Genomic DNA, 18,553 nt, shown 5'->3' on the forward strand with positions numbered 1-18,553 from the left:
TTCATTTGATCCTGATAGGCACAGGCTGCCTCCAATCCTTAAACGCCGCCGGCATCATCACGGAGCAGAAGTCAGAGACTTGAAGCACAGGAGCCATGACATGCTCTTGCTGGCCGGGAAAGGGGCTTAAGGAGCTGTAATGGCCTCCTAGACTCCTACCCAGGAGGAAAACTCAGAACTCCGTCCTACCACCACACTGCCTACAACCCAAATGAGCTTGGAAAATTGCTTACCAGGGCCGCCAGATAGGAAGGCAGTTTACAGAGAACTTGACTACGTAGAGCTCCGCTGCCAAGCTCCTTTGGATTCTGTGGAAATATGAGCTAACATAAATGAGTGTTATACAACTCGTTATGGCGGCAAATAGGAAACAAACACAAGCAGGCATCGATGCAAATGCAATACTTAAAATTTCACTGATAGACATGTCATTCACAAAGAGCCTCATCATAGTGAATATCAATATCAACTTGACAGAATGTGGGATCACCTAAGGCACAAAGTTTGTAAGTTTGCATCTAGGCTTGTTTGTAAGAGATTATCTTAATTGAAGTGGGAAAACCTGCACACTGTGGGTAGTTCTAGTCTATAGGCTTGGGTCTCAGACTGAACAAAAAGGAATAAATCAAACTGACTCTTTACTTCCTGACTGGGGCTACAATGTAAGCGGCTGTCCCAAGCTTCCCTCCCGCCCCCATGACCTCCCCACTAGAATGGTGTGTAGCCTTAAACTGTGAGCTGAGATAAATCCTTCCTAAGTTGTCAGGTATTTTGCCACAGAAATAAGTAACTAACACAATAATGCAAACCCTTTTAAAGCATATCTGACAATATGATAGTGACGTGGGATAAAGGGAGCTGGAGGAACCAACTACAGGACGTGTGATCCGGAATTTGCAAGCTCCACTCACTAGCCTCTGTTGCTGTTAGTTTAATGGTATGGCTTAATAAATGTTTATCATTAGGCTTATAATCATTATGGTGGCATTACTTAACCTGCTTTTACAGTCACTAAAGAAACAGACACCTGGTTAAATTTGTTTCATAATATTTAAAGTTACATTCAGATAATAGCCATTATTGTTGGGGTCATTTTAATTTTTATTGCATGCTTACTTATTTGTTTGCAGATATAAAGCATGCTTACAACTATTCTACAGTAAACCATAAGTAACAAAAGAATTTCTATTTAGTCTTTTCATATATATATATATATATATATATATATATATATATATATATATATCTAAGTTATTCTTATTTAGTGATATGGGTGTAGACCACTGACAAAAAAGTTGCCTGGCCTTTATTAGTCCTTGGATTTGATGTAACTTTTGCTTTCTTTACCTTTGCTGTGATAAAAATATTCTTACAAAAACAGTTTAAGTGATAAAGAGTTAGCTGGTTTCAGGTAGCAGCCTTTCATTACAGGGAAATCAGTGCACAAAAGACTGAAGCTACTCACATTTGTAGTCAGAAAGCTAAAGTGTGAGTGCACACATTATTTGCACACAGCTCACTTTTTCTAGTCTTATATATTATAGAATTCCCTGTGTGGGGCATGGTGCTACCAATAGTGAGCATGTCTCTTGATCTCAATTACTGTAATCAAAATAATAATAATAATAATAATAATAATAATAATAATAATAATAATAACAACAACAACAATAATAATTTTATTATGTATTTCTTTTGATTTCTTTCTTTATAATTTATTTTTCAACTACTAAATATTCCTTCATTCAGATCTCCTCTCCTGCTGATTTTAGTTTATGCAAACTTGATAATAGAAATCAATGTTCAAGGGCTGGAGAGCTGGCTCAGAGGTTAAGAACACTGACTGCTCCTTCTAAGGTCCTGAGTTCAATTCCCAGCAATCACATGGTGGCTTACAGCCATCTGTAATATGATATGATGCCCTCTTCTGGCCTGCAGGTGTACTTGCAGGCAAAGCACTGTATAAAAATAATAAATAAATAAATCTTTTAAAAAAAACCCCAAAAAACCTAATGTTCAAAATTGCCAACCTTAATGTAAGCTTGTAACTTGTAATTAAAAGCTTAAAGAAAATTGAAAAACTAAATAATACATGTTTATAATATATATGTATGCTTTTTTATTCATGATGTCAAGAAACTATTCACTATTGTATTTGAATATTTACTTAAACTTTTTTTCTTCTTTGGAAAAGCCTTCTTTTTATATATTTTATTGACTTCTATATTTTAATATTATTCTGGAAAATGAGACACAAAGACAAAGCTATAAATAGTATTTAATACATATAAGAAGGAATTGTAATCTAAATTGTAAGATTCACACTGAAAAAAAGTGAATTATACAGCACTATGATTGGAAAATGAAAACTAGGGCTTTATTGGGTTTAAAGTCTCTTAGGCAGTGTGTTAAGGCCTCAGTGAAATTTAATATTAGAAATTAAAATAGTCTGTTAAACTGTTTTTATAACTTATTAAAATTGTAGAATCTAAAAATAAGTTATTGATTAATATTTTAAAATATTAAGTGGCCTCTTTGCTCTTATTGTTTCTCTTTCCAGGAGTAGTTTTCCAGTGGTGGGCAGGGAAATTACTTACTCCAAATATTTATTTAAAAACCAGTAGTGTAGTTGGATCACAGATTTACTGAGATGGCTACACTTTTCAAGTATTGAGACTACAGATATGCACCACCCTTATCTGTGGTCTTATATTTGTGACCAGAGACAAGGTCCTATGAACAGACAGAATGCCATTTGAAATCTAGAGTCTACTAATCTTCTGAAAACTCAGATGTGCCCTCAGTAACAGCATGGCGATAGGCCTTGTTCCGTGCAAGCTTTTGCATTTGTCTAATGTGGTTAAAATTAGGATGAAGACCCAGCAGGTGATGGAAACAGATGCATAAACCCACAGTCAAATAATAGATGGAGATTGTGAAGTCTTGTGGAAGAGTGGGAGGATTGAGAGAGCTAGAGAGGTCAAGGGCATCATGAGAAGACCTACGGAGGACACTAGCCTACTGTGGGGGCTCACAGAGATTGAACCACCAACCAAAGAACTTGCATGGGCTGGAACTACGCTCCCTACACATATGTAGCAGATATATAGCTTGGTCTTCATGTAGGTTGCCTAACTCTGTTGCCTGCCTTGGGATCCCTTTCTCCTAGCTGGGCTGCCTTGTCTAGCCTCAGTGGGAGAGGAAGCATTTAGTTCTGCTGTGAGTTGATGTGCCAGGATGGGCTGGTACTCTTCTCTGCGGAGAAGAAGAGGGAGGATAGAGGAGTGAGATGTGAGGTTGGAACTGGGAGAAGAGAAGGAAGGGGTCTGTGATTAGGTTGCAAAGTGATTAAATAAATAAGATAATGAAGGGAAAAATACAACCATGAAGAGCAAACCCACCTTTTAAATAAAACCTATTTCTGAATGGCCTCTAATATCAGGCAGATTTTTTTTTACCAGTTTTGCATTAAAATGTAGCTCATTTAAAATTTAAGAAACAATCTTCATATTATTATGTTTACATGTAAATGTGCTTAACTATAGCCAGGGTTACAGAGTGTCATCATGACAGCTCTGTTTTCTTTTGAGAGGGAGAATGAGAGAGAGAGAGAGAGAGAGAGAGAGAGAGAGAGAGGTGTGAGCTTTATGCTTTCAGAAATTGGCTATTATGTTTATTTGTTTACTTATTTTTTTTTTTGCTTCTGTGTGTGTTCTCATTAGAGTGACCTCATAAAACACAAAAACAGTCTTAAAATATCCATGCATACATGTCTTAGCTATATAAATGGTTATGTTTTCAGATGAGAAATGTCATGGAAAGCCATCTATAAAATCTGTTATCATGGGAGGTATTCTTTTAGGAATAACACGTAGGAGATCACTACTTTTGCCTCTTCAGTATTCCAGGTTGCTGAAATACTATGTGTCCCATAACTATGGAGAGAGTGAAGAGCTCTTTGGTGTTTTCTACTGTGTCAACTGAAGTTAAAGTGTTTATTTTATCATCCAACTTTTACTGTGTCAGACACTAAGCAAATTGCTTGAACTTTAAAATTGAGTAGTATTGAAATTAACAAGGTGACAAGATTAAGATAGGAAACCTGAGACTCCATCCTTTGGGGGAAATGTGGCACAGTCAGGAACAGTGGAGTCAATAAAGTTCTAGAAATAGATTTGCTAAACCTGATGAAAACAATTTTTTAAAGGAATTATATAAAATTTATGTAAGAATTTTATCACATTTTAACTTACTATTTTCTATCTTGCACTCTTGGATTTACTGGCAGTTTTATGACAATATCCCACATTCTTCACACATGAGAAAACAAGACCATATGCATCAATGGACTTCATTTCCAAAGAAGCTGACATCAGGCTAGTTGTTGTTTCTCAGATGAACAACACTAAAGTTTGTTTTTCACCCAATGGAGAATGATCCAGCACTATAAAACTGGGTATAGGAGAAATGGGCAAGTGCACTTGTCAAACAGTATTCACAAGATAATGTTAAATGCTTTCTCCTGGGATGACAAGTGATACAGATGGAACAAACAGTAGGGCACTGGCATGTTTGAGGATGTTTTTATGCTCAGGAAATCCCTCATAAAGCCCCGAGTTTTCATCTCTTGCTGACTGTGAAGGTCCAAATAGCCAACACATTAGATAATGAAGAATTAAAAACAAATTCCAGTAAACACCAAAGCTATCTAACTGATTCAGAAAGAAATAAAGTTCAGAATAGAATTAAAACAACAATAAAATGAATAAGGCAAAACTAACTTTAAGTAAATATAAATCTTAGACCACGTGCATTTATTGGTAAGTTCTTCTGAATGAATGCATAAAGAATAGTCCCATTTCTTACCATACTTACCCCTAAACACTTCCACAATCCATGAAGGCAGGATTATCTTACACTAAGCCCAGTCAAATGAGTATAAAGGAAAACTTCAAACTAAGATATTGTCATGGTTTAAATGACAATGGCCGCCAAACCTTGTGGTTTATTAGATGCCCCTTACTTGAGTGCTTGGTCTTTAGGTGGTACAACGACTTGAAAAGGATTAGGAGCTGTCACCTTGGGAGGAGGTATGTCACTGTGGGTGGGTTTTGAGGTTTCATAAGCCCATAGCATTCTCAGGTTGCTATTTCCTTTCTCTGCCTTGTAGTTGTTGCCTTAACATGTAAACTTACAATTACAGCTCTAGTACCATGCCTGCCTTGCCATATTTTCCACTATGATGGCCATGGACTCACCATCAAAAACTGAAAGTACTTCATTAAATTCTTTCTTTTCTATGTTGCCTTGGTCACGTGGCTCTTACAGCCATAGAAAAGTAACTAAGACAGATAATCTGTGGGTGTGATGCCAAAACCTAAATCAAATGCTTGCAAAAGGAATTCAACAGCTTTTGAAATAGTTTATATGTATATGTCCATAGGAGTTATCCTAGGAATTACATGTGGGTCATCACATGAAAATCAGTCTGTGGAACATGTAGTATTAATAGAGTCAACATTCTTCATGATGAAAACATATTTGACAACATCAAATATCTTTTCACAATAGCCATACACATTAATTTGTGAAGAGGAGTATTGGGTCATAGTGTGAAAAGTAACAGCTATTAAAAACACAAGATATTCATTGATGTAAGACTGAAAGGTTTTCCTTTATCAGGGATTAGATAAACATACCAACTTTCACCGTATTCACTTAAGCATAACCTCAGGTTTTATAGAGGAAACAATAAAGCAAGAAATTTATTAAAGTCATCCATATAGGAAAGAAAAATATGGACGTACCTCTTTTGACAGATTACATGACAGATACTGCATACAAACGGTACAGAATACATCTTTACTGCCACAGTCTAGTCACTTATTTTTGAAAGATTTCAGAAGACGAAGCTAATTTTTAAAAGTTTCAAATCTGCATGTTCTAACAGCCCAAAGATACAAGTAAGAAAATAATTCTATATAGAGAGGCATCCTTAATGACAAAACACTTAGAATAATTTAAATCACAGAAATGCAAGACTTTTATCATGAAAATAATAAACATAGTTAAAACAAGTAAGACCTCAATAAATCCAATCAACAGTTTCTCACCTATCGCCTATCTTAGAAGGTGGGGTTCCTCTTCCTTTTCACTGGTTTTGGGACTCCCCTCTCCCTAGCTACTTGATTGTCACCTTTCTGCAACCAGACTACAGAGTCCAAAAGTTGTGACAACGACTAATTTTGTGTTTTGATAAATAGATTTTAATTTTAAAATCCTAAAATTATTCCTGAATGGAAAAGGTACACAGTAAAGTATACTTATGATAGTGTGTGACAAATGTTATAAACGAACTCCAAGAAGAGCCAACACAGAGGAACATCTAAGCCACAGGACTAGTCAAAGTCACATGGACTTGATACTGGAACCATTATAGATATACAACAGGACTAGCTAGATGAGGAGCAAATGATAAGCAAATTTATCCGCACTACTCATTTTTTTCATTTAAAAAGTATTTATTCATCATATTGTAGGGGCTGGTTAGGGGTGGAGTGTGTCTGTGGAGGGGAAGTGGTCCTGCAGAGGCTGAGATAGGATGTTAGGAGTTGTTGTAAACTGCCCGTATGGGTCCTGGGAACTGACCCTGGACCCTCTGCAAAAGGGCCTACTCCTAACTGCTCAGACTTCTCTCTAGAACCTACCTTGTTGATTTGTATATAGACCCTTTAAAATGAAGTAAGCACAGGTGTGATCATTGTATAATTAAGAACAAACATAAAGTCATCAAAGGACATAATCACAACTTTTATTTACTCTCAAAGAATATAGGCAAGATAGCAAAAGAAAATTTTTTCTTGTTTCTATATTAAAGCAAGACTTCCTAATACTGGCAAAATAAGCTTGTCACTCAGAGACTGGAAATCACTCTTGTTGATTCCCTGCTGGGAGATTCTTTTAACTGGGCAATTGGTGAGGGTGGATATTTGCAGTGTGGTAATCTGGGACTTTGACATCCTATTTGGAGTGAGATGGTTTTCTGGGTTCTCATTCACCAAGGACACAGGCCTATGAAGTTACAAAGCTGCACATCTTGAAATGGAACTGGACAAAACAGAGAAAGCATTCTCTTGCCTTGAAAGCCCAAACATGCTGTGGGGCATGACTTTCCAGGTAAAACAGAAATGAGTATCAGGAAGAGGGCATTTCTCAGGACATCAACCCTGGATGGTCAACGAGGATATCCAGGGAGACCAGTTTTTGAGACTGTTTTCAAGTACTATACTTGTCTTTATCATGGTATTTATGTAGAATTGCTGCCAGCTGTACTAGTTTGACATCCTATATACGCTCCATGTTTTTATCCAAGTATATGTTTCTTATTATGCATGAGTATTTGCATATAATATTTGCTGATTAGCCTTCTTCATTGGCCTGAGATGTGTACACACTTCATGCAGTATTTTCTACTATAATTCATTTTGAACTCCAGTAAATAAAGCTTTAGTGGAAGCCACTTAAGTTGGTAATATTGTTAATTAAATTGTGAAGTGAAGCTTTGTGTTTACATTTCTCCATACATGGCTTAATCCATAGAAGAAGAATTAAAAGTGCAGAAGCTGTAAATAATTTTTAAACGTTATGTGAATAGGTGTTTAAATGCACATATACTTGTGCACTGTGTGTGTTTCTGGTGGCAAAAGAGGCCATAAAAGGGCCCTGTGTACTCTAAAAATGGAGTTACCTATGGGGGGGCTGTCACATGAGTTCTGGGAATAGATCAAAGTTATGTGGAATAGTAGCAAGTAGTCTTAATGACTAAGCCATCTCTCCAGCCCAGATATCATTTTTAAAGTACACACTTGGTTGTATTACAGAAAAATTTTCATGGAACACTTTGAACAATTTCAGAGCATTTTGAATTTGTAAGAAGTAGATGTTCCAGAAAAAAAAATGGTGCACTTTCAGATGCTAAGTATCCAACTCTACTATCAAACAAATAATTAATCTTAACTTTAGAAAGGTGTTATTTTTTGTCAGAATAGATGCTGTTCTGTTGCCCAATTTTTACTCCTTTCTAAATCCATTAGTCCACACTGGTTAGTATTTAAGAGTGTACTCATCGTGGAGCACACACAGGCTTTTTGGATTTCTCATTACAAAGACAGGAATTTATCAGAGTCACAGATCATATGTCCTCATGCTTAGTATTTTAAAAAATATTTCTTTCTGGGATAATTGTGATTTTTATTTCTTTTTAGGTTTATTTTGACATGTTTAGCTACATACATAGCACAGCTTTGCAAAACCTTAGGTATATCCTGGGTACTGTGTTAAGTAGCTCTCTGTCATTTTTTTCTCTTTGTTTCTGTCCTTCAAAGCCACAGACATTTCTAATCATTCATGTGGGGGTTGGTCTGCTGCTTGTATGCTAATGCTAATTACTGGCCCCCAAGATCTGGTTGCTGCTGTGAGAAGCACATTCTCACATAGACCTGTCTTTGTTGTGTAAACCTTGCTCTACCTAATTTAACGTTGATTGGTTGATGAAGTTGCTGAAGCCTGTGACTGAGCAGACTCAGAGCTTGGAGTCTAAGAGGGGACCACAAAGCTGGGAGTAGAAGAGAAGGGAAGCAGAAGATTCAAGGAGTAGATAGCAGGAGGAGAGGAAGCCTGGGAGAAGGAAATCTCTATGGGCAGTAGTGAACCATGAACACATGGACATGAGGACAGATTGATGGAGAAGCAGCCACTGGGAGCCATCAGATAGGCAAGTTAAGAACTTCTATGTGAGTTTTAAAGGTAATAGGGTTAAAGTAGCTCAGAACCTGCCCAGAATAGTGCCTACCGCTTAATAATAAAGTACAGTTTCTCTGTGTCAATCATAGATTAACTAGCAACTTACAAAAAAACTGCTGCTGTATTAATTTCCTGCAACCGTTATTATTAACAATTATTTTACACATTTGCAGGCAGTCCTGATGAGATTTGATAGGCTGAAGTCAGTTGGTAAGGGAGAAGGGCTCCTCCTTTCTCTGAGGACTAGGGGAGGGTGGGACCAGGAGGAAATGAGGGAGGGCCTATAACTGGGATCTAGAAATTAGCATTTTCACTAGGCTAGCAGGACAGCAAGCTCTTGAGAGTGACCTGTATCCACCCCACAGTTTGGAGGTTATTCATATTTGTACACATGTTTGGCCATTTACATGGGTATTAAAGATCCATATTCAGGTCCTCTTCCAGACCAAGACATGTGACCATCTGAGCTGTCTCCTTAGAACCATGTTCAAGGTGTTTGCTTCAATATTTTTAAGGGTAAAGAAATTAAAATGAGTAGCCATATCAAAACATTTAAAATTTGATGTCCATACAAGTTCTGACCAGGTATAGACTTTAAAGAACATATAGACGCATTACCCTGAAGTGTGTATACATGTTAAATTTCCCATATTTGTTATTTTCACCTTCAGCAATGGTCACATCCAGCTTGATTTTGGAAGTTCTGCTTAAGAAGTATTGGTAGCCGCCATTCTGGTAGGTGTAAGATGAATCTCAGAGTCCTTTTGATTTGCATTTCCCTGATAACTAAGGATGATGAGCATTTCTTTATGCTCCCAATTTGATCACCTCGCCTTTGGCGGGAGACCATGAGGACATACAGAGGAAGGGAAAGCAGGCTATCCAGATGATACTTTATAGGCTATGGTCAGACAGTACAGGAACCCTTCCCCACTCCTGGCCACACTATCAGAGGCCTAGGGGAGGGGAAGAAGGCTGAAGAGGCAGGGAGGCTGGGAACTGGTAGATACAAGTGAGGAGATAACAATCAGGATGTAATATGAATAAATTATAATAAATAAACAAATAAAACCACAAAAAGAAATATAAGCAATTTGTTTGTTAAGCTGATATCAGTAGACAAAAACCATACAGTTAAACTCAGCCTTTACATCCACTGGTGTTCACTGTGAGAAGTGAATGAGCGAGCCATTGTTTCTAGCAATTGGTTCATTTTCATTCACACTGAACACTTGTTAGGTCACACAGAAATAAAGAGTTATTATTTTTAATAAATCAACTGATGAATAAGTCTTATACTTTAAAGATCTTGCACCATAAGTCCAGTAAAAGAAAAAAAAATTTTTAACAAGTCATGATTTTGCATACTATTACTTAAAGAGCATTTAGTTGTGACAAAACACCATGAAAAAAAAGCCATCTGTATAGAAAATTGTTTACTTGGGTTGCAGGGTAAGGTCAATCATTGAAATAAGTCAAGACAGGAACCTGAGGCAGAACTGAAACAAAGACCACAGAGGAATAAGGTTAATGACCTGTCCTTCCTCCCTCGCTCTCCTAGCTTTCTTATACAGTCCAAGGGAGATCTTTGCCTTCAGTGAGCTGGGCCCAACCACATAATTAGCAATTAATAAATCCTTCACAGACATGGTCACTGGCATATGTGGCAAAAGAGGTAATTTCTCAAAGCTCTCTTCTACATATGTCAGTTGATATGTGAAGTCAGGTATGATAACACCTGTAATTCCTGAAATTTGAGACTAAGGCAGAAAGGCAACGAATTTCAGGACAGCCAGAGACACATAGAGCAATAGTATCCAAAACCAAAACAAACAATAAACATTTTTAAAGTTAAAAAGAGACTATTTAGTAAAATGGTAATGTCATAGACCTTTTATATGAAAAGCACTCGAATATTTGAATATAAAGTAAAACTGAAATGGAATATTTACACAAAATAATTAACAATGAATTCCTTTAAGGAACAATGTAGAATTGTCATTTTAAAAAGGTAAACAGAATTTACGATAGTCTTATATTTTATGTTATTTGAATAGCTGTATGGTATTCAAAAGTACTAGACTTTATGAAACTGGGTTAATAAAATGATTTTAAGGATTAAATGTGTTCATAAATAGCACTGCATTCTGCTAGAGAAATATTTTACTGGCTAAAATGTGTAAAGCATTCACAAATTTCAATGAAAATCATCACCCTATTTTTCTAAATTTAGAACAAATGGTTGATTCAGGTGCTTTTCAAAACCATGTCAATTTCAGTGACATCATGTAGCCATGGTGACAGACTGACTCTGTCTTTTCTAATAGGTATATTGTTACAGTGCCAATGACACCTTTTTCCAACTAATGATCCATATAAATCAGAGTATGGCAAGACCTGAATTGTAGAGTCACAATTGGACCAATTGTTCTGTCTATGCAGTTGAGCAAAACGAGCTTTCTAGAGGTTGAGGAAATGGCTTGGTCATTGAAATGCTTGCTGCACAGCATGAGAACCCAAGTTAAATCTCACTAGTTACATCCTAACTCGGCAGTGAGTGCCTAGAATACCTTGACTAGGTAGTAGACAGGGGATTTTTGGGGCTTGCTGACCAGCCATCCTGACTAAGCATTGAGAGTTCCGGAGGCAGTGAGAGCCTGTGTTTCAAAAACAAGGTAGAGAAGTGATTGAGGAAGGAACTCAGACATGGACTTCTGGCTGCCGCATGCATTCACACATCTGAGAATGTCCACACACACACAAACATATACACAAACACACATACATGACACACAAGTGCACAAACACACTAATCAAAAAATTAAAGGCATATCCAGTAGTGTGTCAAATAGAAACGCCTCCACCCACATATCAAAATACACCAAGCTTTTATTTTCTTGGTCAGTAACTAAGAACTCAGCTTTTATTTGAAATTTGGATGAAATAACAGTAGAAAGGTATAGAAAATGAAGAAAGATTTTTTTTGAGGAGGGAAAATGGTAACAATCGAGATAACAGACACAATCTAGAATTACAGAAGACCACAAGAGATGCACTGTGTATTTATCAACAGATCATCATAAAGGACCAGGTAGAGGACTGAGAAGTTCTGACCTAGGGTGTGGTTATCTCAAGCAAAGCAAGGCTACCATTGTAAGATACACCTCCTTCAAAGATGAAAAAGCTAGGCTATAACCCAAACAGCCCCAAGTCAGTGTTAAGAAGTACCTATGTGAGAAGCAGAACTCAGACCAGCTGTCAGAAACCTGGGCCTTTTGAGGTGCAAAAGCCCATGGCAATAATCAGGGTACGGAAGAAAGAACTTTAACATACAGAGTGGCTCATTTGAACCTCGGAGTAATTTAACACCTTCCTTTTTTAACATCTGAAAATGCAAGCATAATCCATAGAACACTGACATTAGTTAGACCCAGCAGAGTATTAAAAAATATACTATCCTACATATTCTATTGATGAGTTCTGAAGGTTCTATTGTAGTTATAATATTGATGAAGACTGAGTTAACATGTTTATACCTGTTAACACTGCTGGGTAGGAAAAAAAAAGTCAGCCCCACAGTCTATTAGGATGGGACGATCATCTGTAAATACTTTCCCAGTTAATTTCTGTCACGTTCCAGGGGAAGGATCAAAAGAGCTTATAGACAGTGAAGGCTAAGAAGACAGGCAGCAAGGGAAACTCTCATTGCAACAAGGAGTAACAGTGAGAGCCTCTGACATGCATCAGAAAAACATGCTGGAAAAAATTTGCATGCCACCCAAATAACCAGAATACTAGATATGTTGAATGTACGATCTACAGGAAGTCTCAGAGGCTTAAACTAGCCCCTTATGCTCTCAGTGTAGTATGTTTAAAATGATTCACTGTAATACTTAACACAGTTGTTTAAAATCTGCATAAGGTTTAGTCGAGCACTTGTTTCAGTCTATCTCTGTTAGTCTGTGGTTACCGAGAGTGGCTCTTTTTCTGAAGGTCCTGAACCAACTCTTTCCTAGGCCACAGTTCACTGGGTTATACTTATCCTCGGGGTTGTGTGCTGTAACGGCTCATGTGTCTCCTGTTTGGATTTTACCTGAACCAACTGTTATCAGAAAGGAATGGCTAATGTTTGAAGGCTGACATAACATAAAATATATGAAATATCCTCAGATTAAAAAATGTTCATTGAAAATAAAAGTTACTTAGTTCATATGTGTGGGAAGCAATCTAATTTGAAGTTTATGAAAAGAAATAAATTATATGATCCTGAAATATATCTGCAATATCTCTGTCTATCTATATCTGTTGAGTAATTATGGTGAATTTATTGAGAATCAGTTTTGCTTTGAAGAACTTTAACTAATTTGGGTTCTGGAATCAATGCAAATATATTATATTAGTGTATTTTCGAATACATGCAGCACTATCTATGTTTTCAAGTCAACTTCAAATGCGAAATTTAACTGAATAAATCAAAAAGTGGAAGTTTGGAATTAATGCTTTTAATTTCTATAAAATAAAGATATTAAATATTTTAATTGCTACTTCATGGGCCAATGTTCTTTTTAAATTCAGTACTAAAAGAAATGTCTACATCAAACAAGCTTTAATTTTTATTATTTGCTTTTTATTTGCATTTCTGTATGTGTGTGTGTCACCTGCATACAGGTGCCTGCAGAAACTAGAATAAATGTTATTTTACTGTAATATAAACTCTATAAACTTTAATTTTCTGAATTATGACACATCAAAGTGGTTTAAAAGGACAATATATTGGTATTATACAAAGAAGGAAGAATTTTTAGGATGTTTCATGAAATTCTTTTATATGACATTCCTGAAAATATCAAAATTAATTCTCATAACCTAAGGGTAAGAGCTGGGTACTGCAGAATACGGCAGGACTAATAGGGTATACCACTGCTCAGAGCACCCTAAAAATGTTGCAACTCCATTTTTCTTATACTCCAAGACCCCTCTTCCTGAACAGTGCCACCCTCTTAAGAAATCAAGCCAGAAGGAAGCTGAGGCCTGAGCTGGAGCACAAAAGGATCAACCCCAGAACTGAGCTTGGATGTAGTTGCTCTAGAGTTAGGTGGATCTGTAAGTAACAGCTGAGCTGCCCCCTCCTACAAGGCCCTGAGCCAGAAGGAAAGGCTCAAATTGTTCCCAGATTTTGAACCCAAGGAAGTTCTGGGATAAGCTCTTGGTGTGGATGCTGATGAACCTCAGAGAGGGAGATGAATTACTCTTTGAAGGCCATGGGGAGGAAGCCAAACACTGCTATTTATCAAAGTCGATGGATCAGTTTGGTGGGGCAATGGAAAAGACCACCTCTCTTCTTTCTTTCCTCTCATCATTCGTAATAACTACTTGGTTACCTTTACCAAGGAAAAAAAAGTGATTAATCAATGTGCAGTGTGTGTGTGTGTGTGTGTGTGTGTGTGTGTGTGTAGTTTTACTCAGATTGGTTTTAATGCAAAATTTTTAGGAGATGGTGCATTAAAAATTTAAAAGAAAAACAAAGCAGAAATGAGCCTCATAACAGAATACTTATTTTGAGCTAGACCTACAATAACAAATGGCAGAAGAGTCCGTTGCAAGCCAAGGGTAACAGATTGGCTGAAGCGACAGAAGGTGATTATTTATGTGAACGACAGACAAAGCACGCAGAATTTATCATGTGTTCAGAAAGTAAACACAGTAGTCACTCTGTTACACAGAACATTTACTCAACTAACTTGGATATTACTTTTACTCCGTTTGAAACATGTCTCAATAACTTTGATCTTCCCAATGCAAATTGTCCTCCTACTTTTAAACAAGGAGCAAATTCTACTGTGGTGATGCTTTATTTAACCAGTGCCCTAAGTTTAACACAATGGCTAATTCTTTTTCCTAGTAGTTTGCTATCACAAGCTACTTCAGATCTCTCGTTGAAAATGTGCCACTTTGGAATACATTCCACAGGCAAATCTCCGGCTGTGATATTACTGTGACCAAATGCTTTCTACAGTTTTCTGCTTAGTATCAAAAAGACACACAGAAAAATCATATCAATTCACACCTCTGACACACTGTGAGTGGCCATTTCTTCCTATAGTTTTACTTACTCATTAAGAAAAGTTATGCATGTATTTAGCCACCTGACAAATGAACACATTTTATAATTAATTATGAGAGTATACATATTAGCTATCTAAATTTTTATTTTACTTTTTTATTCTCTTAGGTACAACCTTGTTATTTTGCACATTGATCCCTTTAGAACATTTCCTTTTCAGTTCTATGAGACATATTTATGCAAAAGTGATAGCTAGTAAGTCTTTGCCTATCTTTATTTGTTGTTGTTTTAATTAATTCATTTATTTTGGGTTTATTTTAGTAAAACTGTCAATATTTTCCAAAAGATTGCCAAAAGATTTCCAAAATTATATTTAATTTTGAAGAATTTCCAAGACTAAGAAGTTGTCAATAAATAGCTAGAAAGAAGGGTTAAGCTGAGAAATCTGGGAAAGCTGACTTGAATCTGCCTTATGAGCAGGCATGATGTCAATACGGAGAAATTACATAATCTTCATCAAAGTAAACTTTATTGTCTGGCCCAAAGAAAGTTTTTACAGAGCCTGGCAAACATTTGCTGTGCAGGATATGCACATCTCCTTCTCCAGTGTCACTGAGTGTGTTAATCTTTCCATAGCGCTCTGTAGAGACCCCATCAGCAAGAGCTCAGTGATTTAGCAAAAGAACTAAGGATTTCCTCTGGCCAAAGTTCTCCCAGAGCTTGAAAATTATACTTGGTACACAGCCATATTTTACAGTAGTCTAGAGATTTAAACTTTCCGAAGCCTTACAGCAGAGCACAAGCAGGCATATCTAGCAAGACAACGAAGGCATTATAAAGGGAGGAGCAGTGCCTGCATGAGTGTGTACCACCTGAAACCACACCATGATGTTATGGCCATTAAGACGGGGTGTAATGGGACACACACTTCAGCCCAAGTTACTTCAAAATAGCAAATGTGTTAAAAGAAAATAATCCATCCTCTTTCCTTTCCTCCGTCCCCTCTCTTTCCAAATGCTTTACATGAGGAAAGATGTTACAATAGAGGACTTGAGTTATAGAAACATGCACTTTGCATATTTTTAGTCCTTGTGGCTTGTGTTAGCCAGGTTTCTCTAGAGTAACAGAACTTATAGGATAAGTTATTATGCTATAAGAATTTATATAGTAACACACACACACACACACACACACACACACACACACACACACACATACTTAGGCTCACTGTACCCTATTGTACCATTGGGTCAGATTATTTCCTTTATCCTCATGGCAATCCCCAGCTTCTTGAGAAATATCACTTTATCTATCCTTCTGGGACTATGGCTGAATTCTACTCATGAGGGAGATGATGTGCTATCTTATTCCCCTGCGTAGCTCATTTCACAGAGGACAATGCTCTACTGAGACGTTTGTGTTATCATGACCCCAATAGACAGGCTTATGGTGAAGATATTGGGATAGGAACTTGTTTCATGTCTACTTCACTCACTAACCTGGCCCTGGACTTGATTTTCTCCTTAAGTTCTTATAACGGGGCTGGAGAAATGTCTCCGAAGAGAAGAAAACTTGCTATCAATCCTGAGGATTTGGTTTGACACTGAAGCTCTCCAAGGTGGTGAAGGGAGAGAACTACCCATCAATACTTCTCTCACGCTCACAGATATGCTGTGGCACACACCCTCTTGTCTTCCACAAAAATAAATCAGCGCTCATAAAAGAGTCTTACAAACAAAAATTAAAGTCTGGAATTCTGTTACTCGTACTACTTTCTAAGTATTTATTACCATTTATAGACATACATATTTATATATATATATATCACAGTTTTGATGTTTTAGTTACTTTTCTATTATTGTGATGAAACACTATGACCAAAGGCAAATCAGAGAAGGCAGCGTTGGTTTAGGTTTAACTGCCCCAGATGTACAACTATCCATCACTATCATGGCAGGGGAGCATGTCAACAGACAGGCATCCAAACTGGAGCCAGAAGTTGATAGCTAAGGGCTCACATCTTGAACCAAAGACAGTAAGCAAAATGACAAAACTGGGAATGATATGTAGCTTTTTAAATCCTCAAAGCTTGCTGCCAGTGACATAATTTCTCCAGCAATGCCACATCATTTGAGCCTCCCCCAAACAACACTAAACTGGGAACCAATGATTCAACTTCCAAAGTATATTCAAAGATATCTATTATTCAAACCATCATCATAACTATCTATAGATATGTAGACAAATCTAAAATAGATTGTAAAATAGTAAAACCAATAACTGAAAATGGGATTATTAAAATAAGTTTTAGGTATTTATTAGTTATATATTAACTACTTACTGATAGATACTTATTAAGACAAAAGAAATAATAATTATATCAAGCCTAATAGAGTACGTGTATATTTGAAAGAAGATACACATTCTTTTTATTAGAGAGAGGTATTACTATTATCCTGACCTTTTATATATTTTCTATTTCAAGTGCCAAATAGAACCATATGTAGGAATACACATGATCAAAGTTTAAAGAAACATAACTCTTAAATAATATACACAATAAATGATAGAACCCAGCTGTATGCTATTGAAAAAACACGAGGATGCAAGGAAAGTTTTCACTTTTACTTTATTATTATTATTAACCTGGTAAAATTAGATTCACTTTTCCACCTTAGTACTTATTTTCTTGCCAAAAGTGTACCAGATGGAAGAATTTTCTGTAATCGAAAACATTTATTGCTATGTCTTTCTGCTAAGATGTATTGTCACGAATATAATTGTACTTTCTTTGGTATTTTAGAAAATGTTATCTTTTTCCTTTTTAATGTTAAGCCGTATGACTTTTTTCCTTGTATATTGCTACTATGTCATGGTATATAACCTTTCAAAATAGCCCTCTCATACACTGGGACATACCATTTTTTCAGAACCAAGCTACCTCTGAGTCATATGTTGACACCAAGTATCCAAAATATTAATCTTAAAAGAAGCTTTATTGATACAGTTTTCTTAAGTAAAAGCTTACAGAAAACAGCTTTGGTCAGGAAGATTCTGCAGCCTTGAAAACAGTGTTAGGAGAAGACGCTGACCTCATGGTACGTGGCTCTCTGCGCATGAACTCAGGAGTGCAGGTTTGGGTTTACACATGGGAGTATGTCATAAAGCAAAAATGCAGAACCACAAATCACCGTTTCTTTAACCTTCAAATGTAAAGGCAGAACTGTAATGTACTCAGCAGTGTTGAAAGAAACTCTGGACACACCCCATCTTTAGCCATTATTGGGGTACAGGAATAGCAAATCGCAAAGGATTCACATAGATATGCGTCTTTATGAAAAGCTGTGGGTGGCGGGCATGGGTGCACAGGGTTTGAAAGATGAGGTCCTCAATGAATTCGGAGGAGGAGGATTGTGTCCTAGAGCTACATAGAAATGTTCACCCTCCGAGAGTGGCCTGAGTGGGAAGAAACACTTATTTCAATGTATTAGAAATACCCAAGCTGAGATCATTCAAGATGGCGTCGTTCACACAATATGTCTGATCTGCAGAACAGCAGACCATACTGAGAGCTCCAAAACACAGTGCTGATGTATCACAGAAAGAAGGAAATCCTGTCATATGGATCCTCCATGCCCTTCCATTGCCGGAGCCTGGAACCATGATCTGGTGAGCTCTCAGGGAGCC

General features: G+C 36.9%; 1 long non-coding RNA gene across 1 annotated transcript; it reads right to left on the reverse strand.

Moving 5' to 3' along the window:
- Positions 1 to 271: 271 nt before the first annotated feature.
- On the reverse strand, positions 272 to 18,065 carry LOC311599847. Its single transcript, XR_014780027.1, has 3 exons — positions 17,895 to 18,065; positions 4,254 to 4,452; positions 272 to 308 (listed from the first exon to the last, which is right to left on the reverse strand). It is a non-coding gene; the product is annotated as an uncharacterized lncRNA (long non-coding RNA).
- Positions 18,066 to 18,553: the final 488 nt, after the last annotated feature.

This window comes from Acomys minous (assembly GCF_964271855.1).
Source record: "Acomys minous genome assembly, chromosome: 6".
Lineage (NCBI taxonomy): Eukaryota > Metazoa > Chordata > Mammalia > Rodentia > Muridae > Acomys > Acomys minous.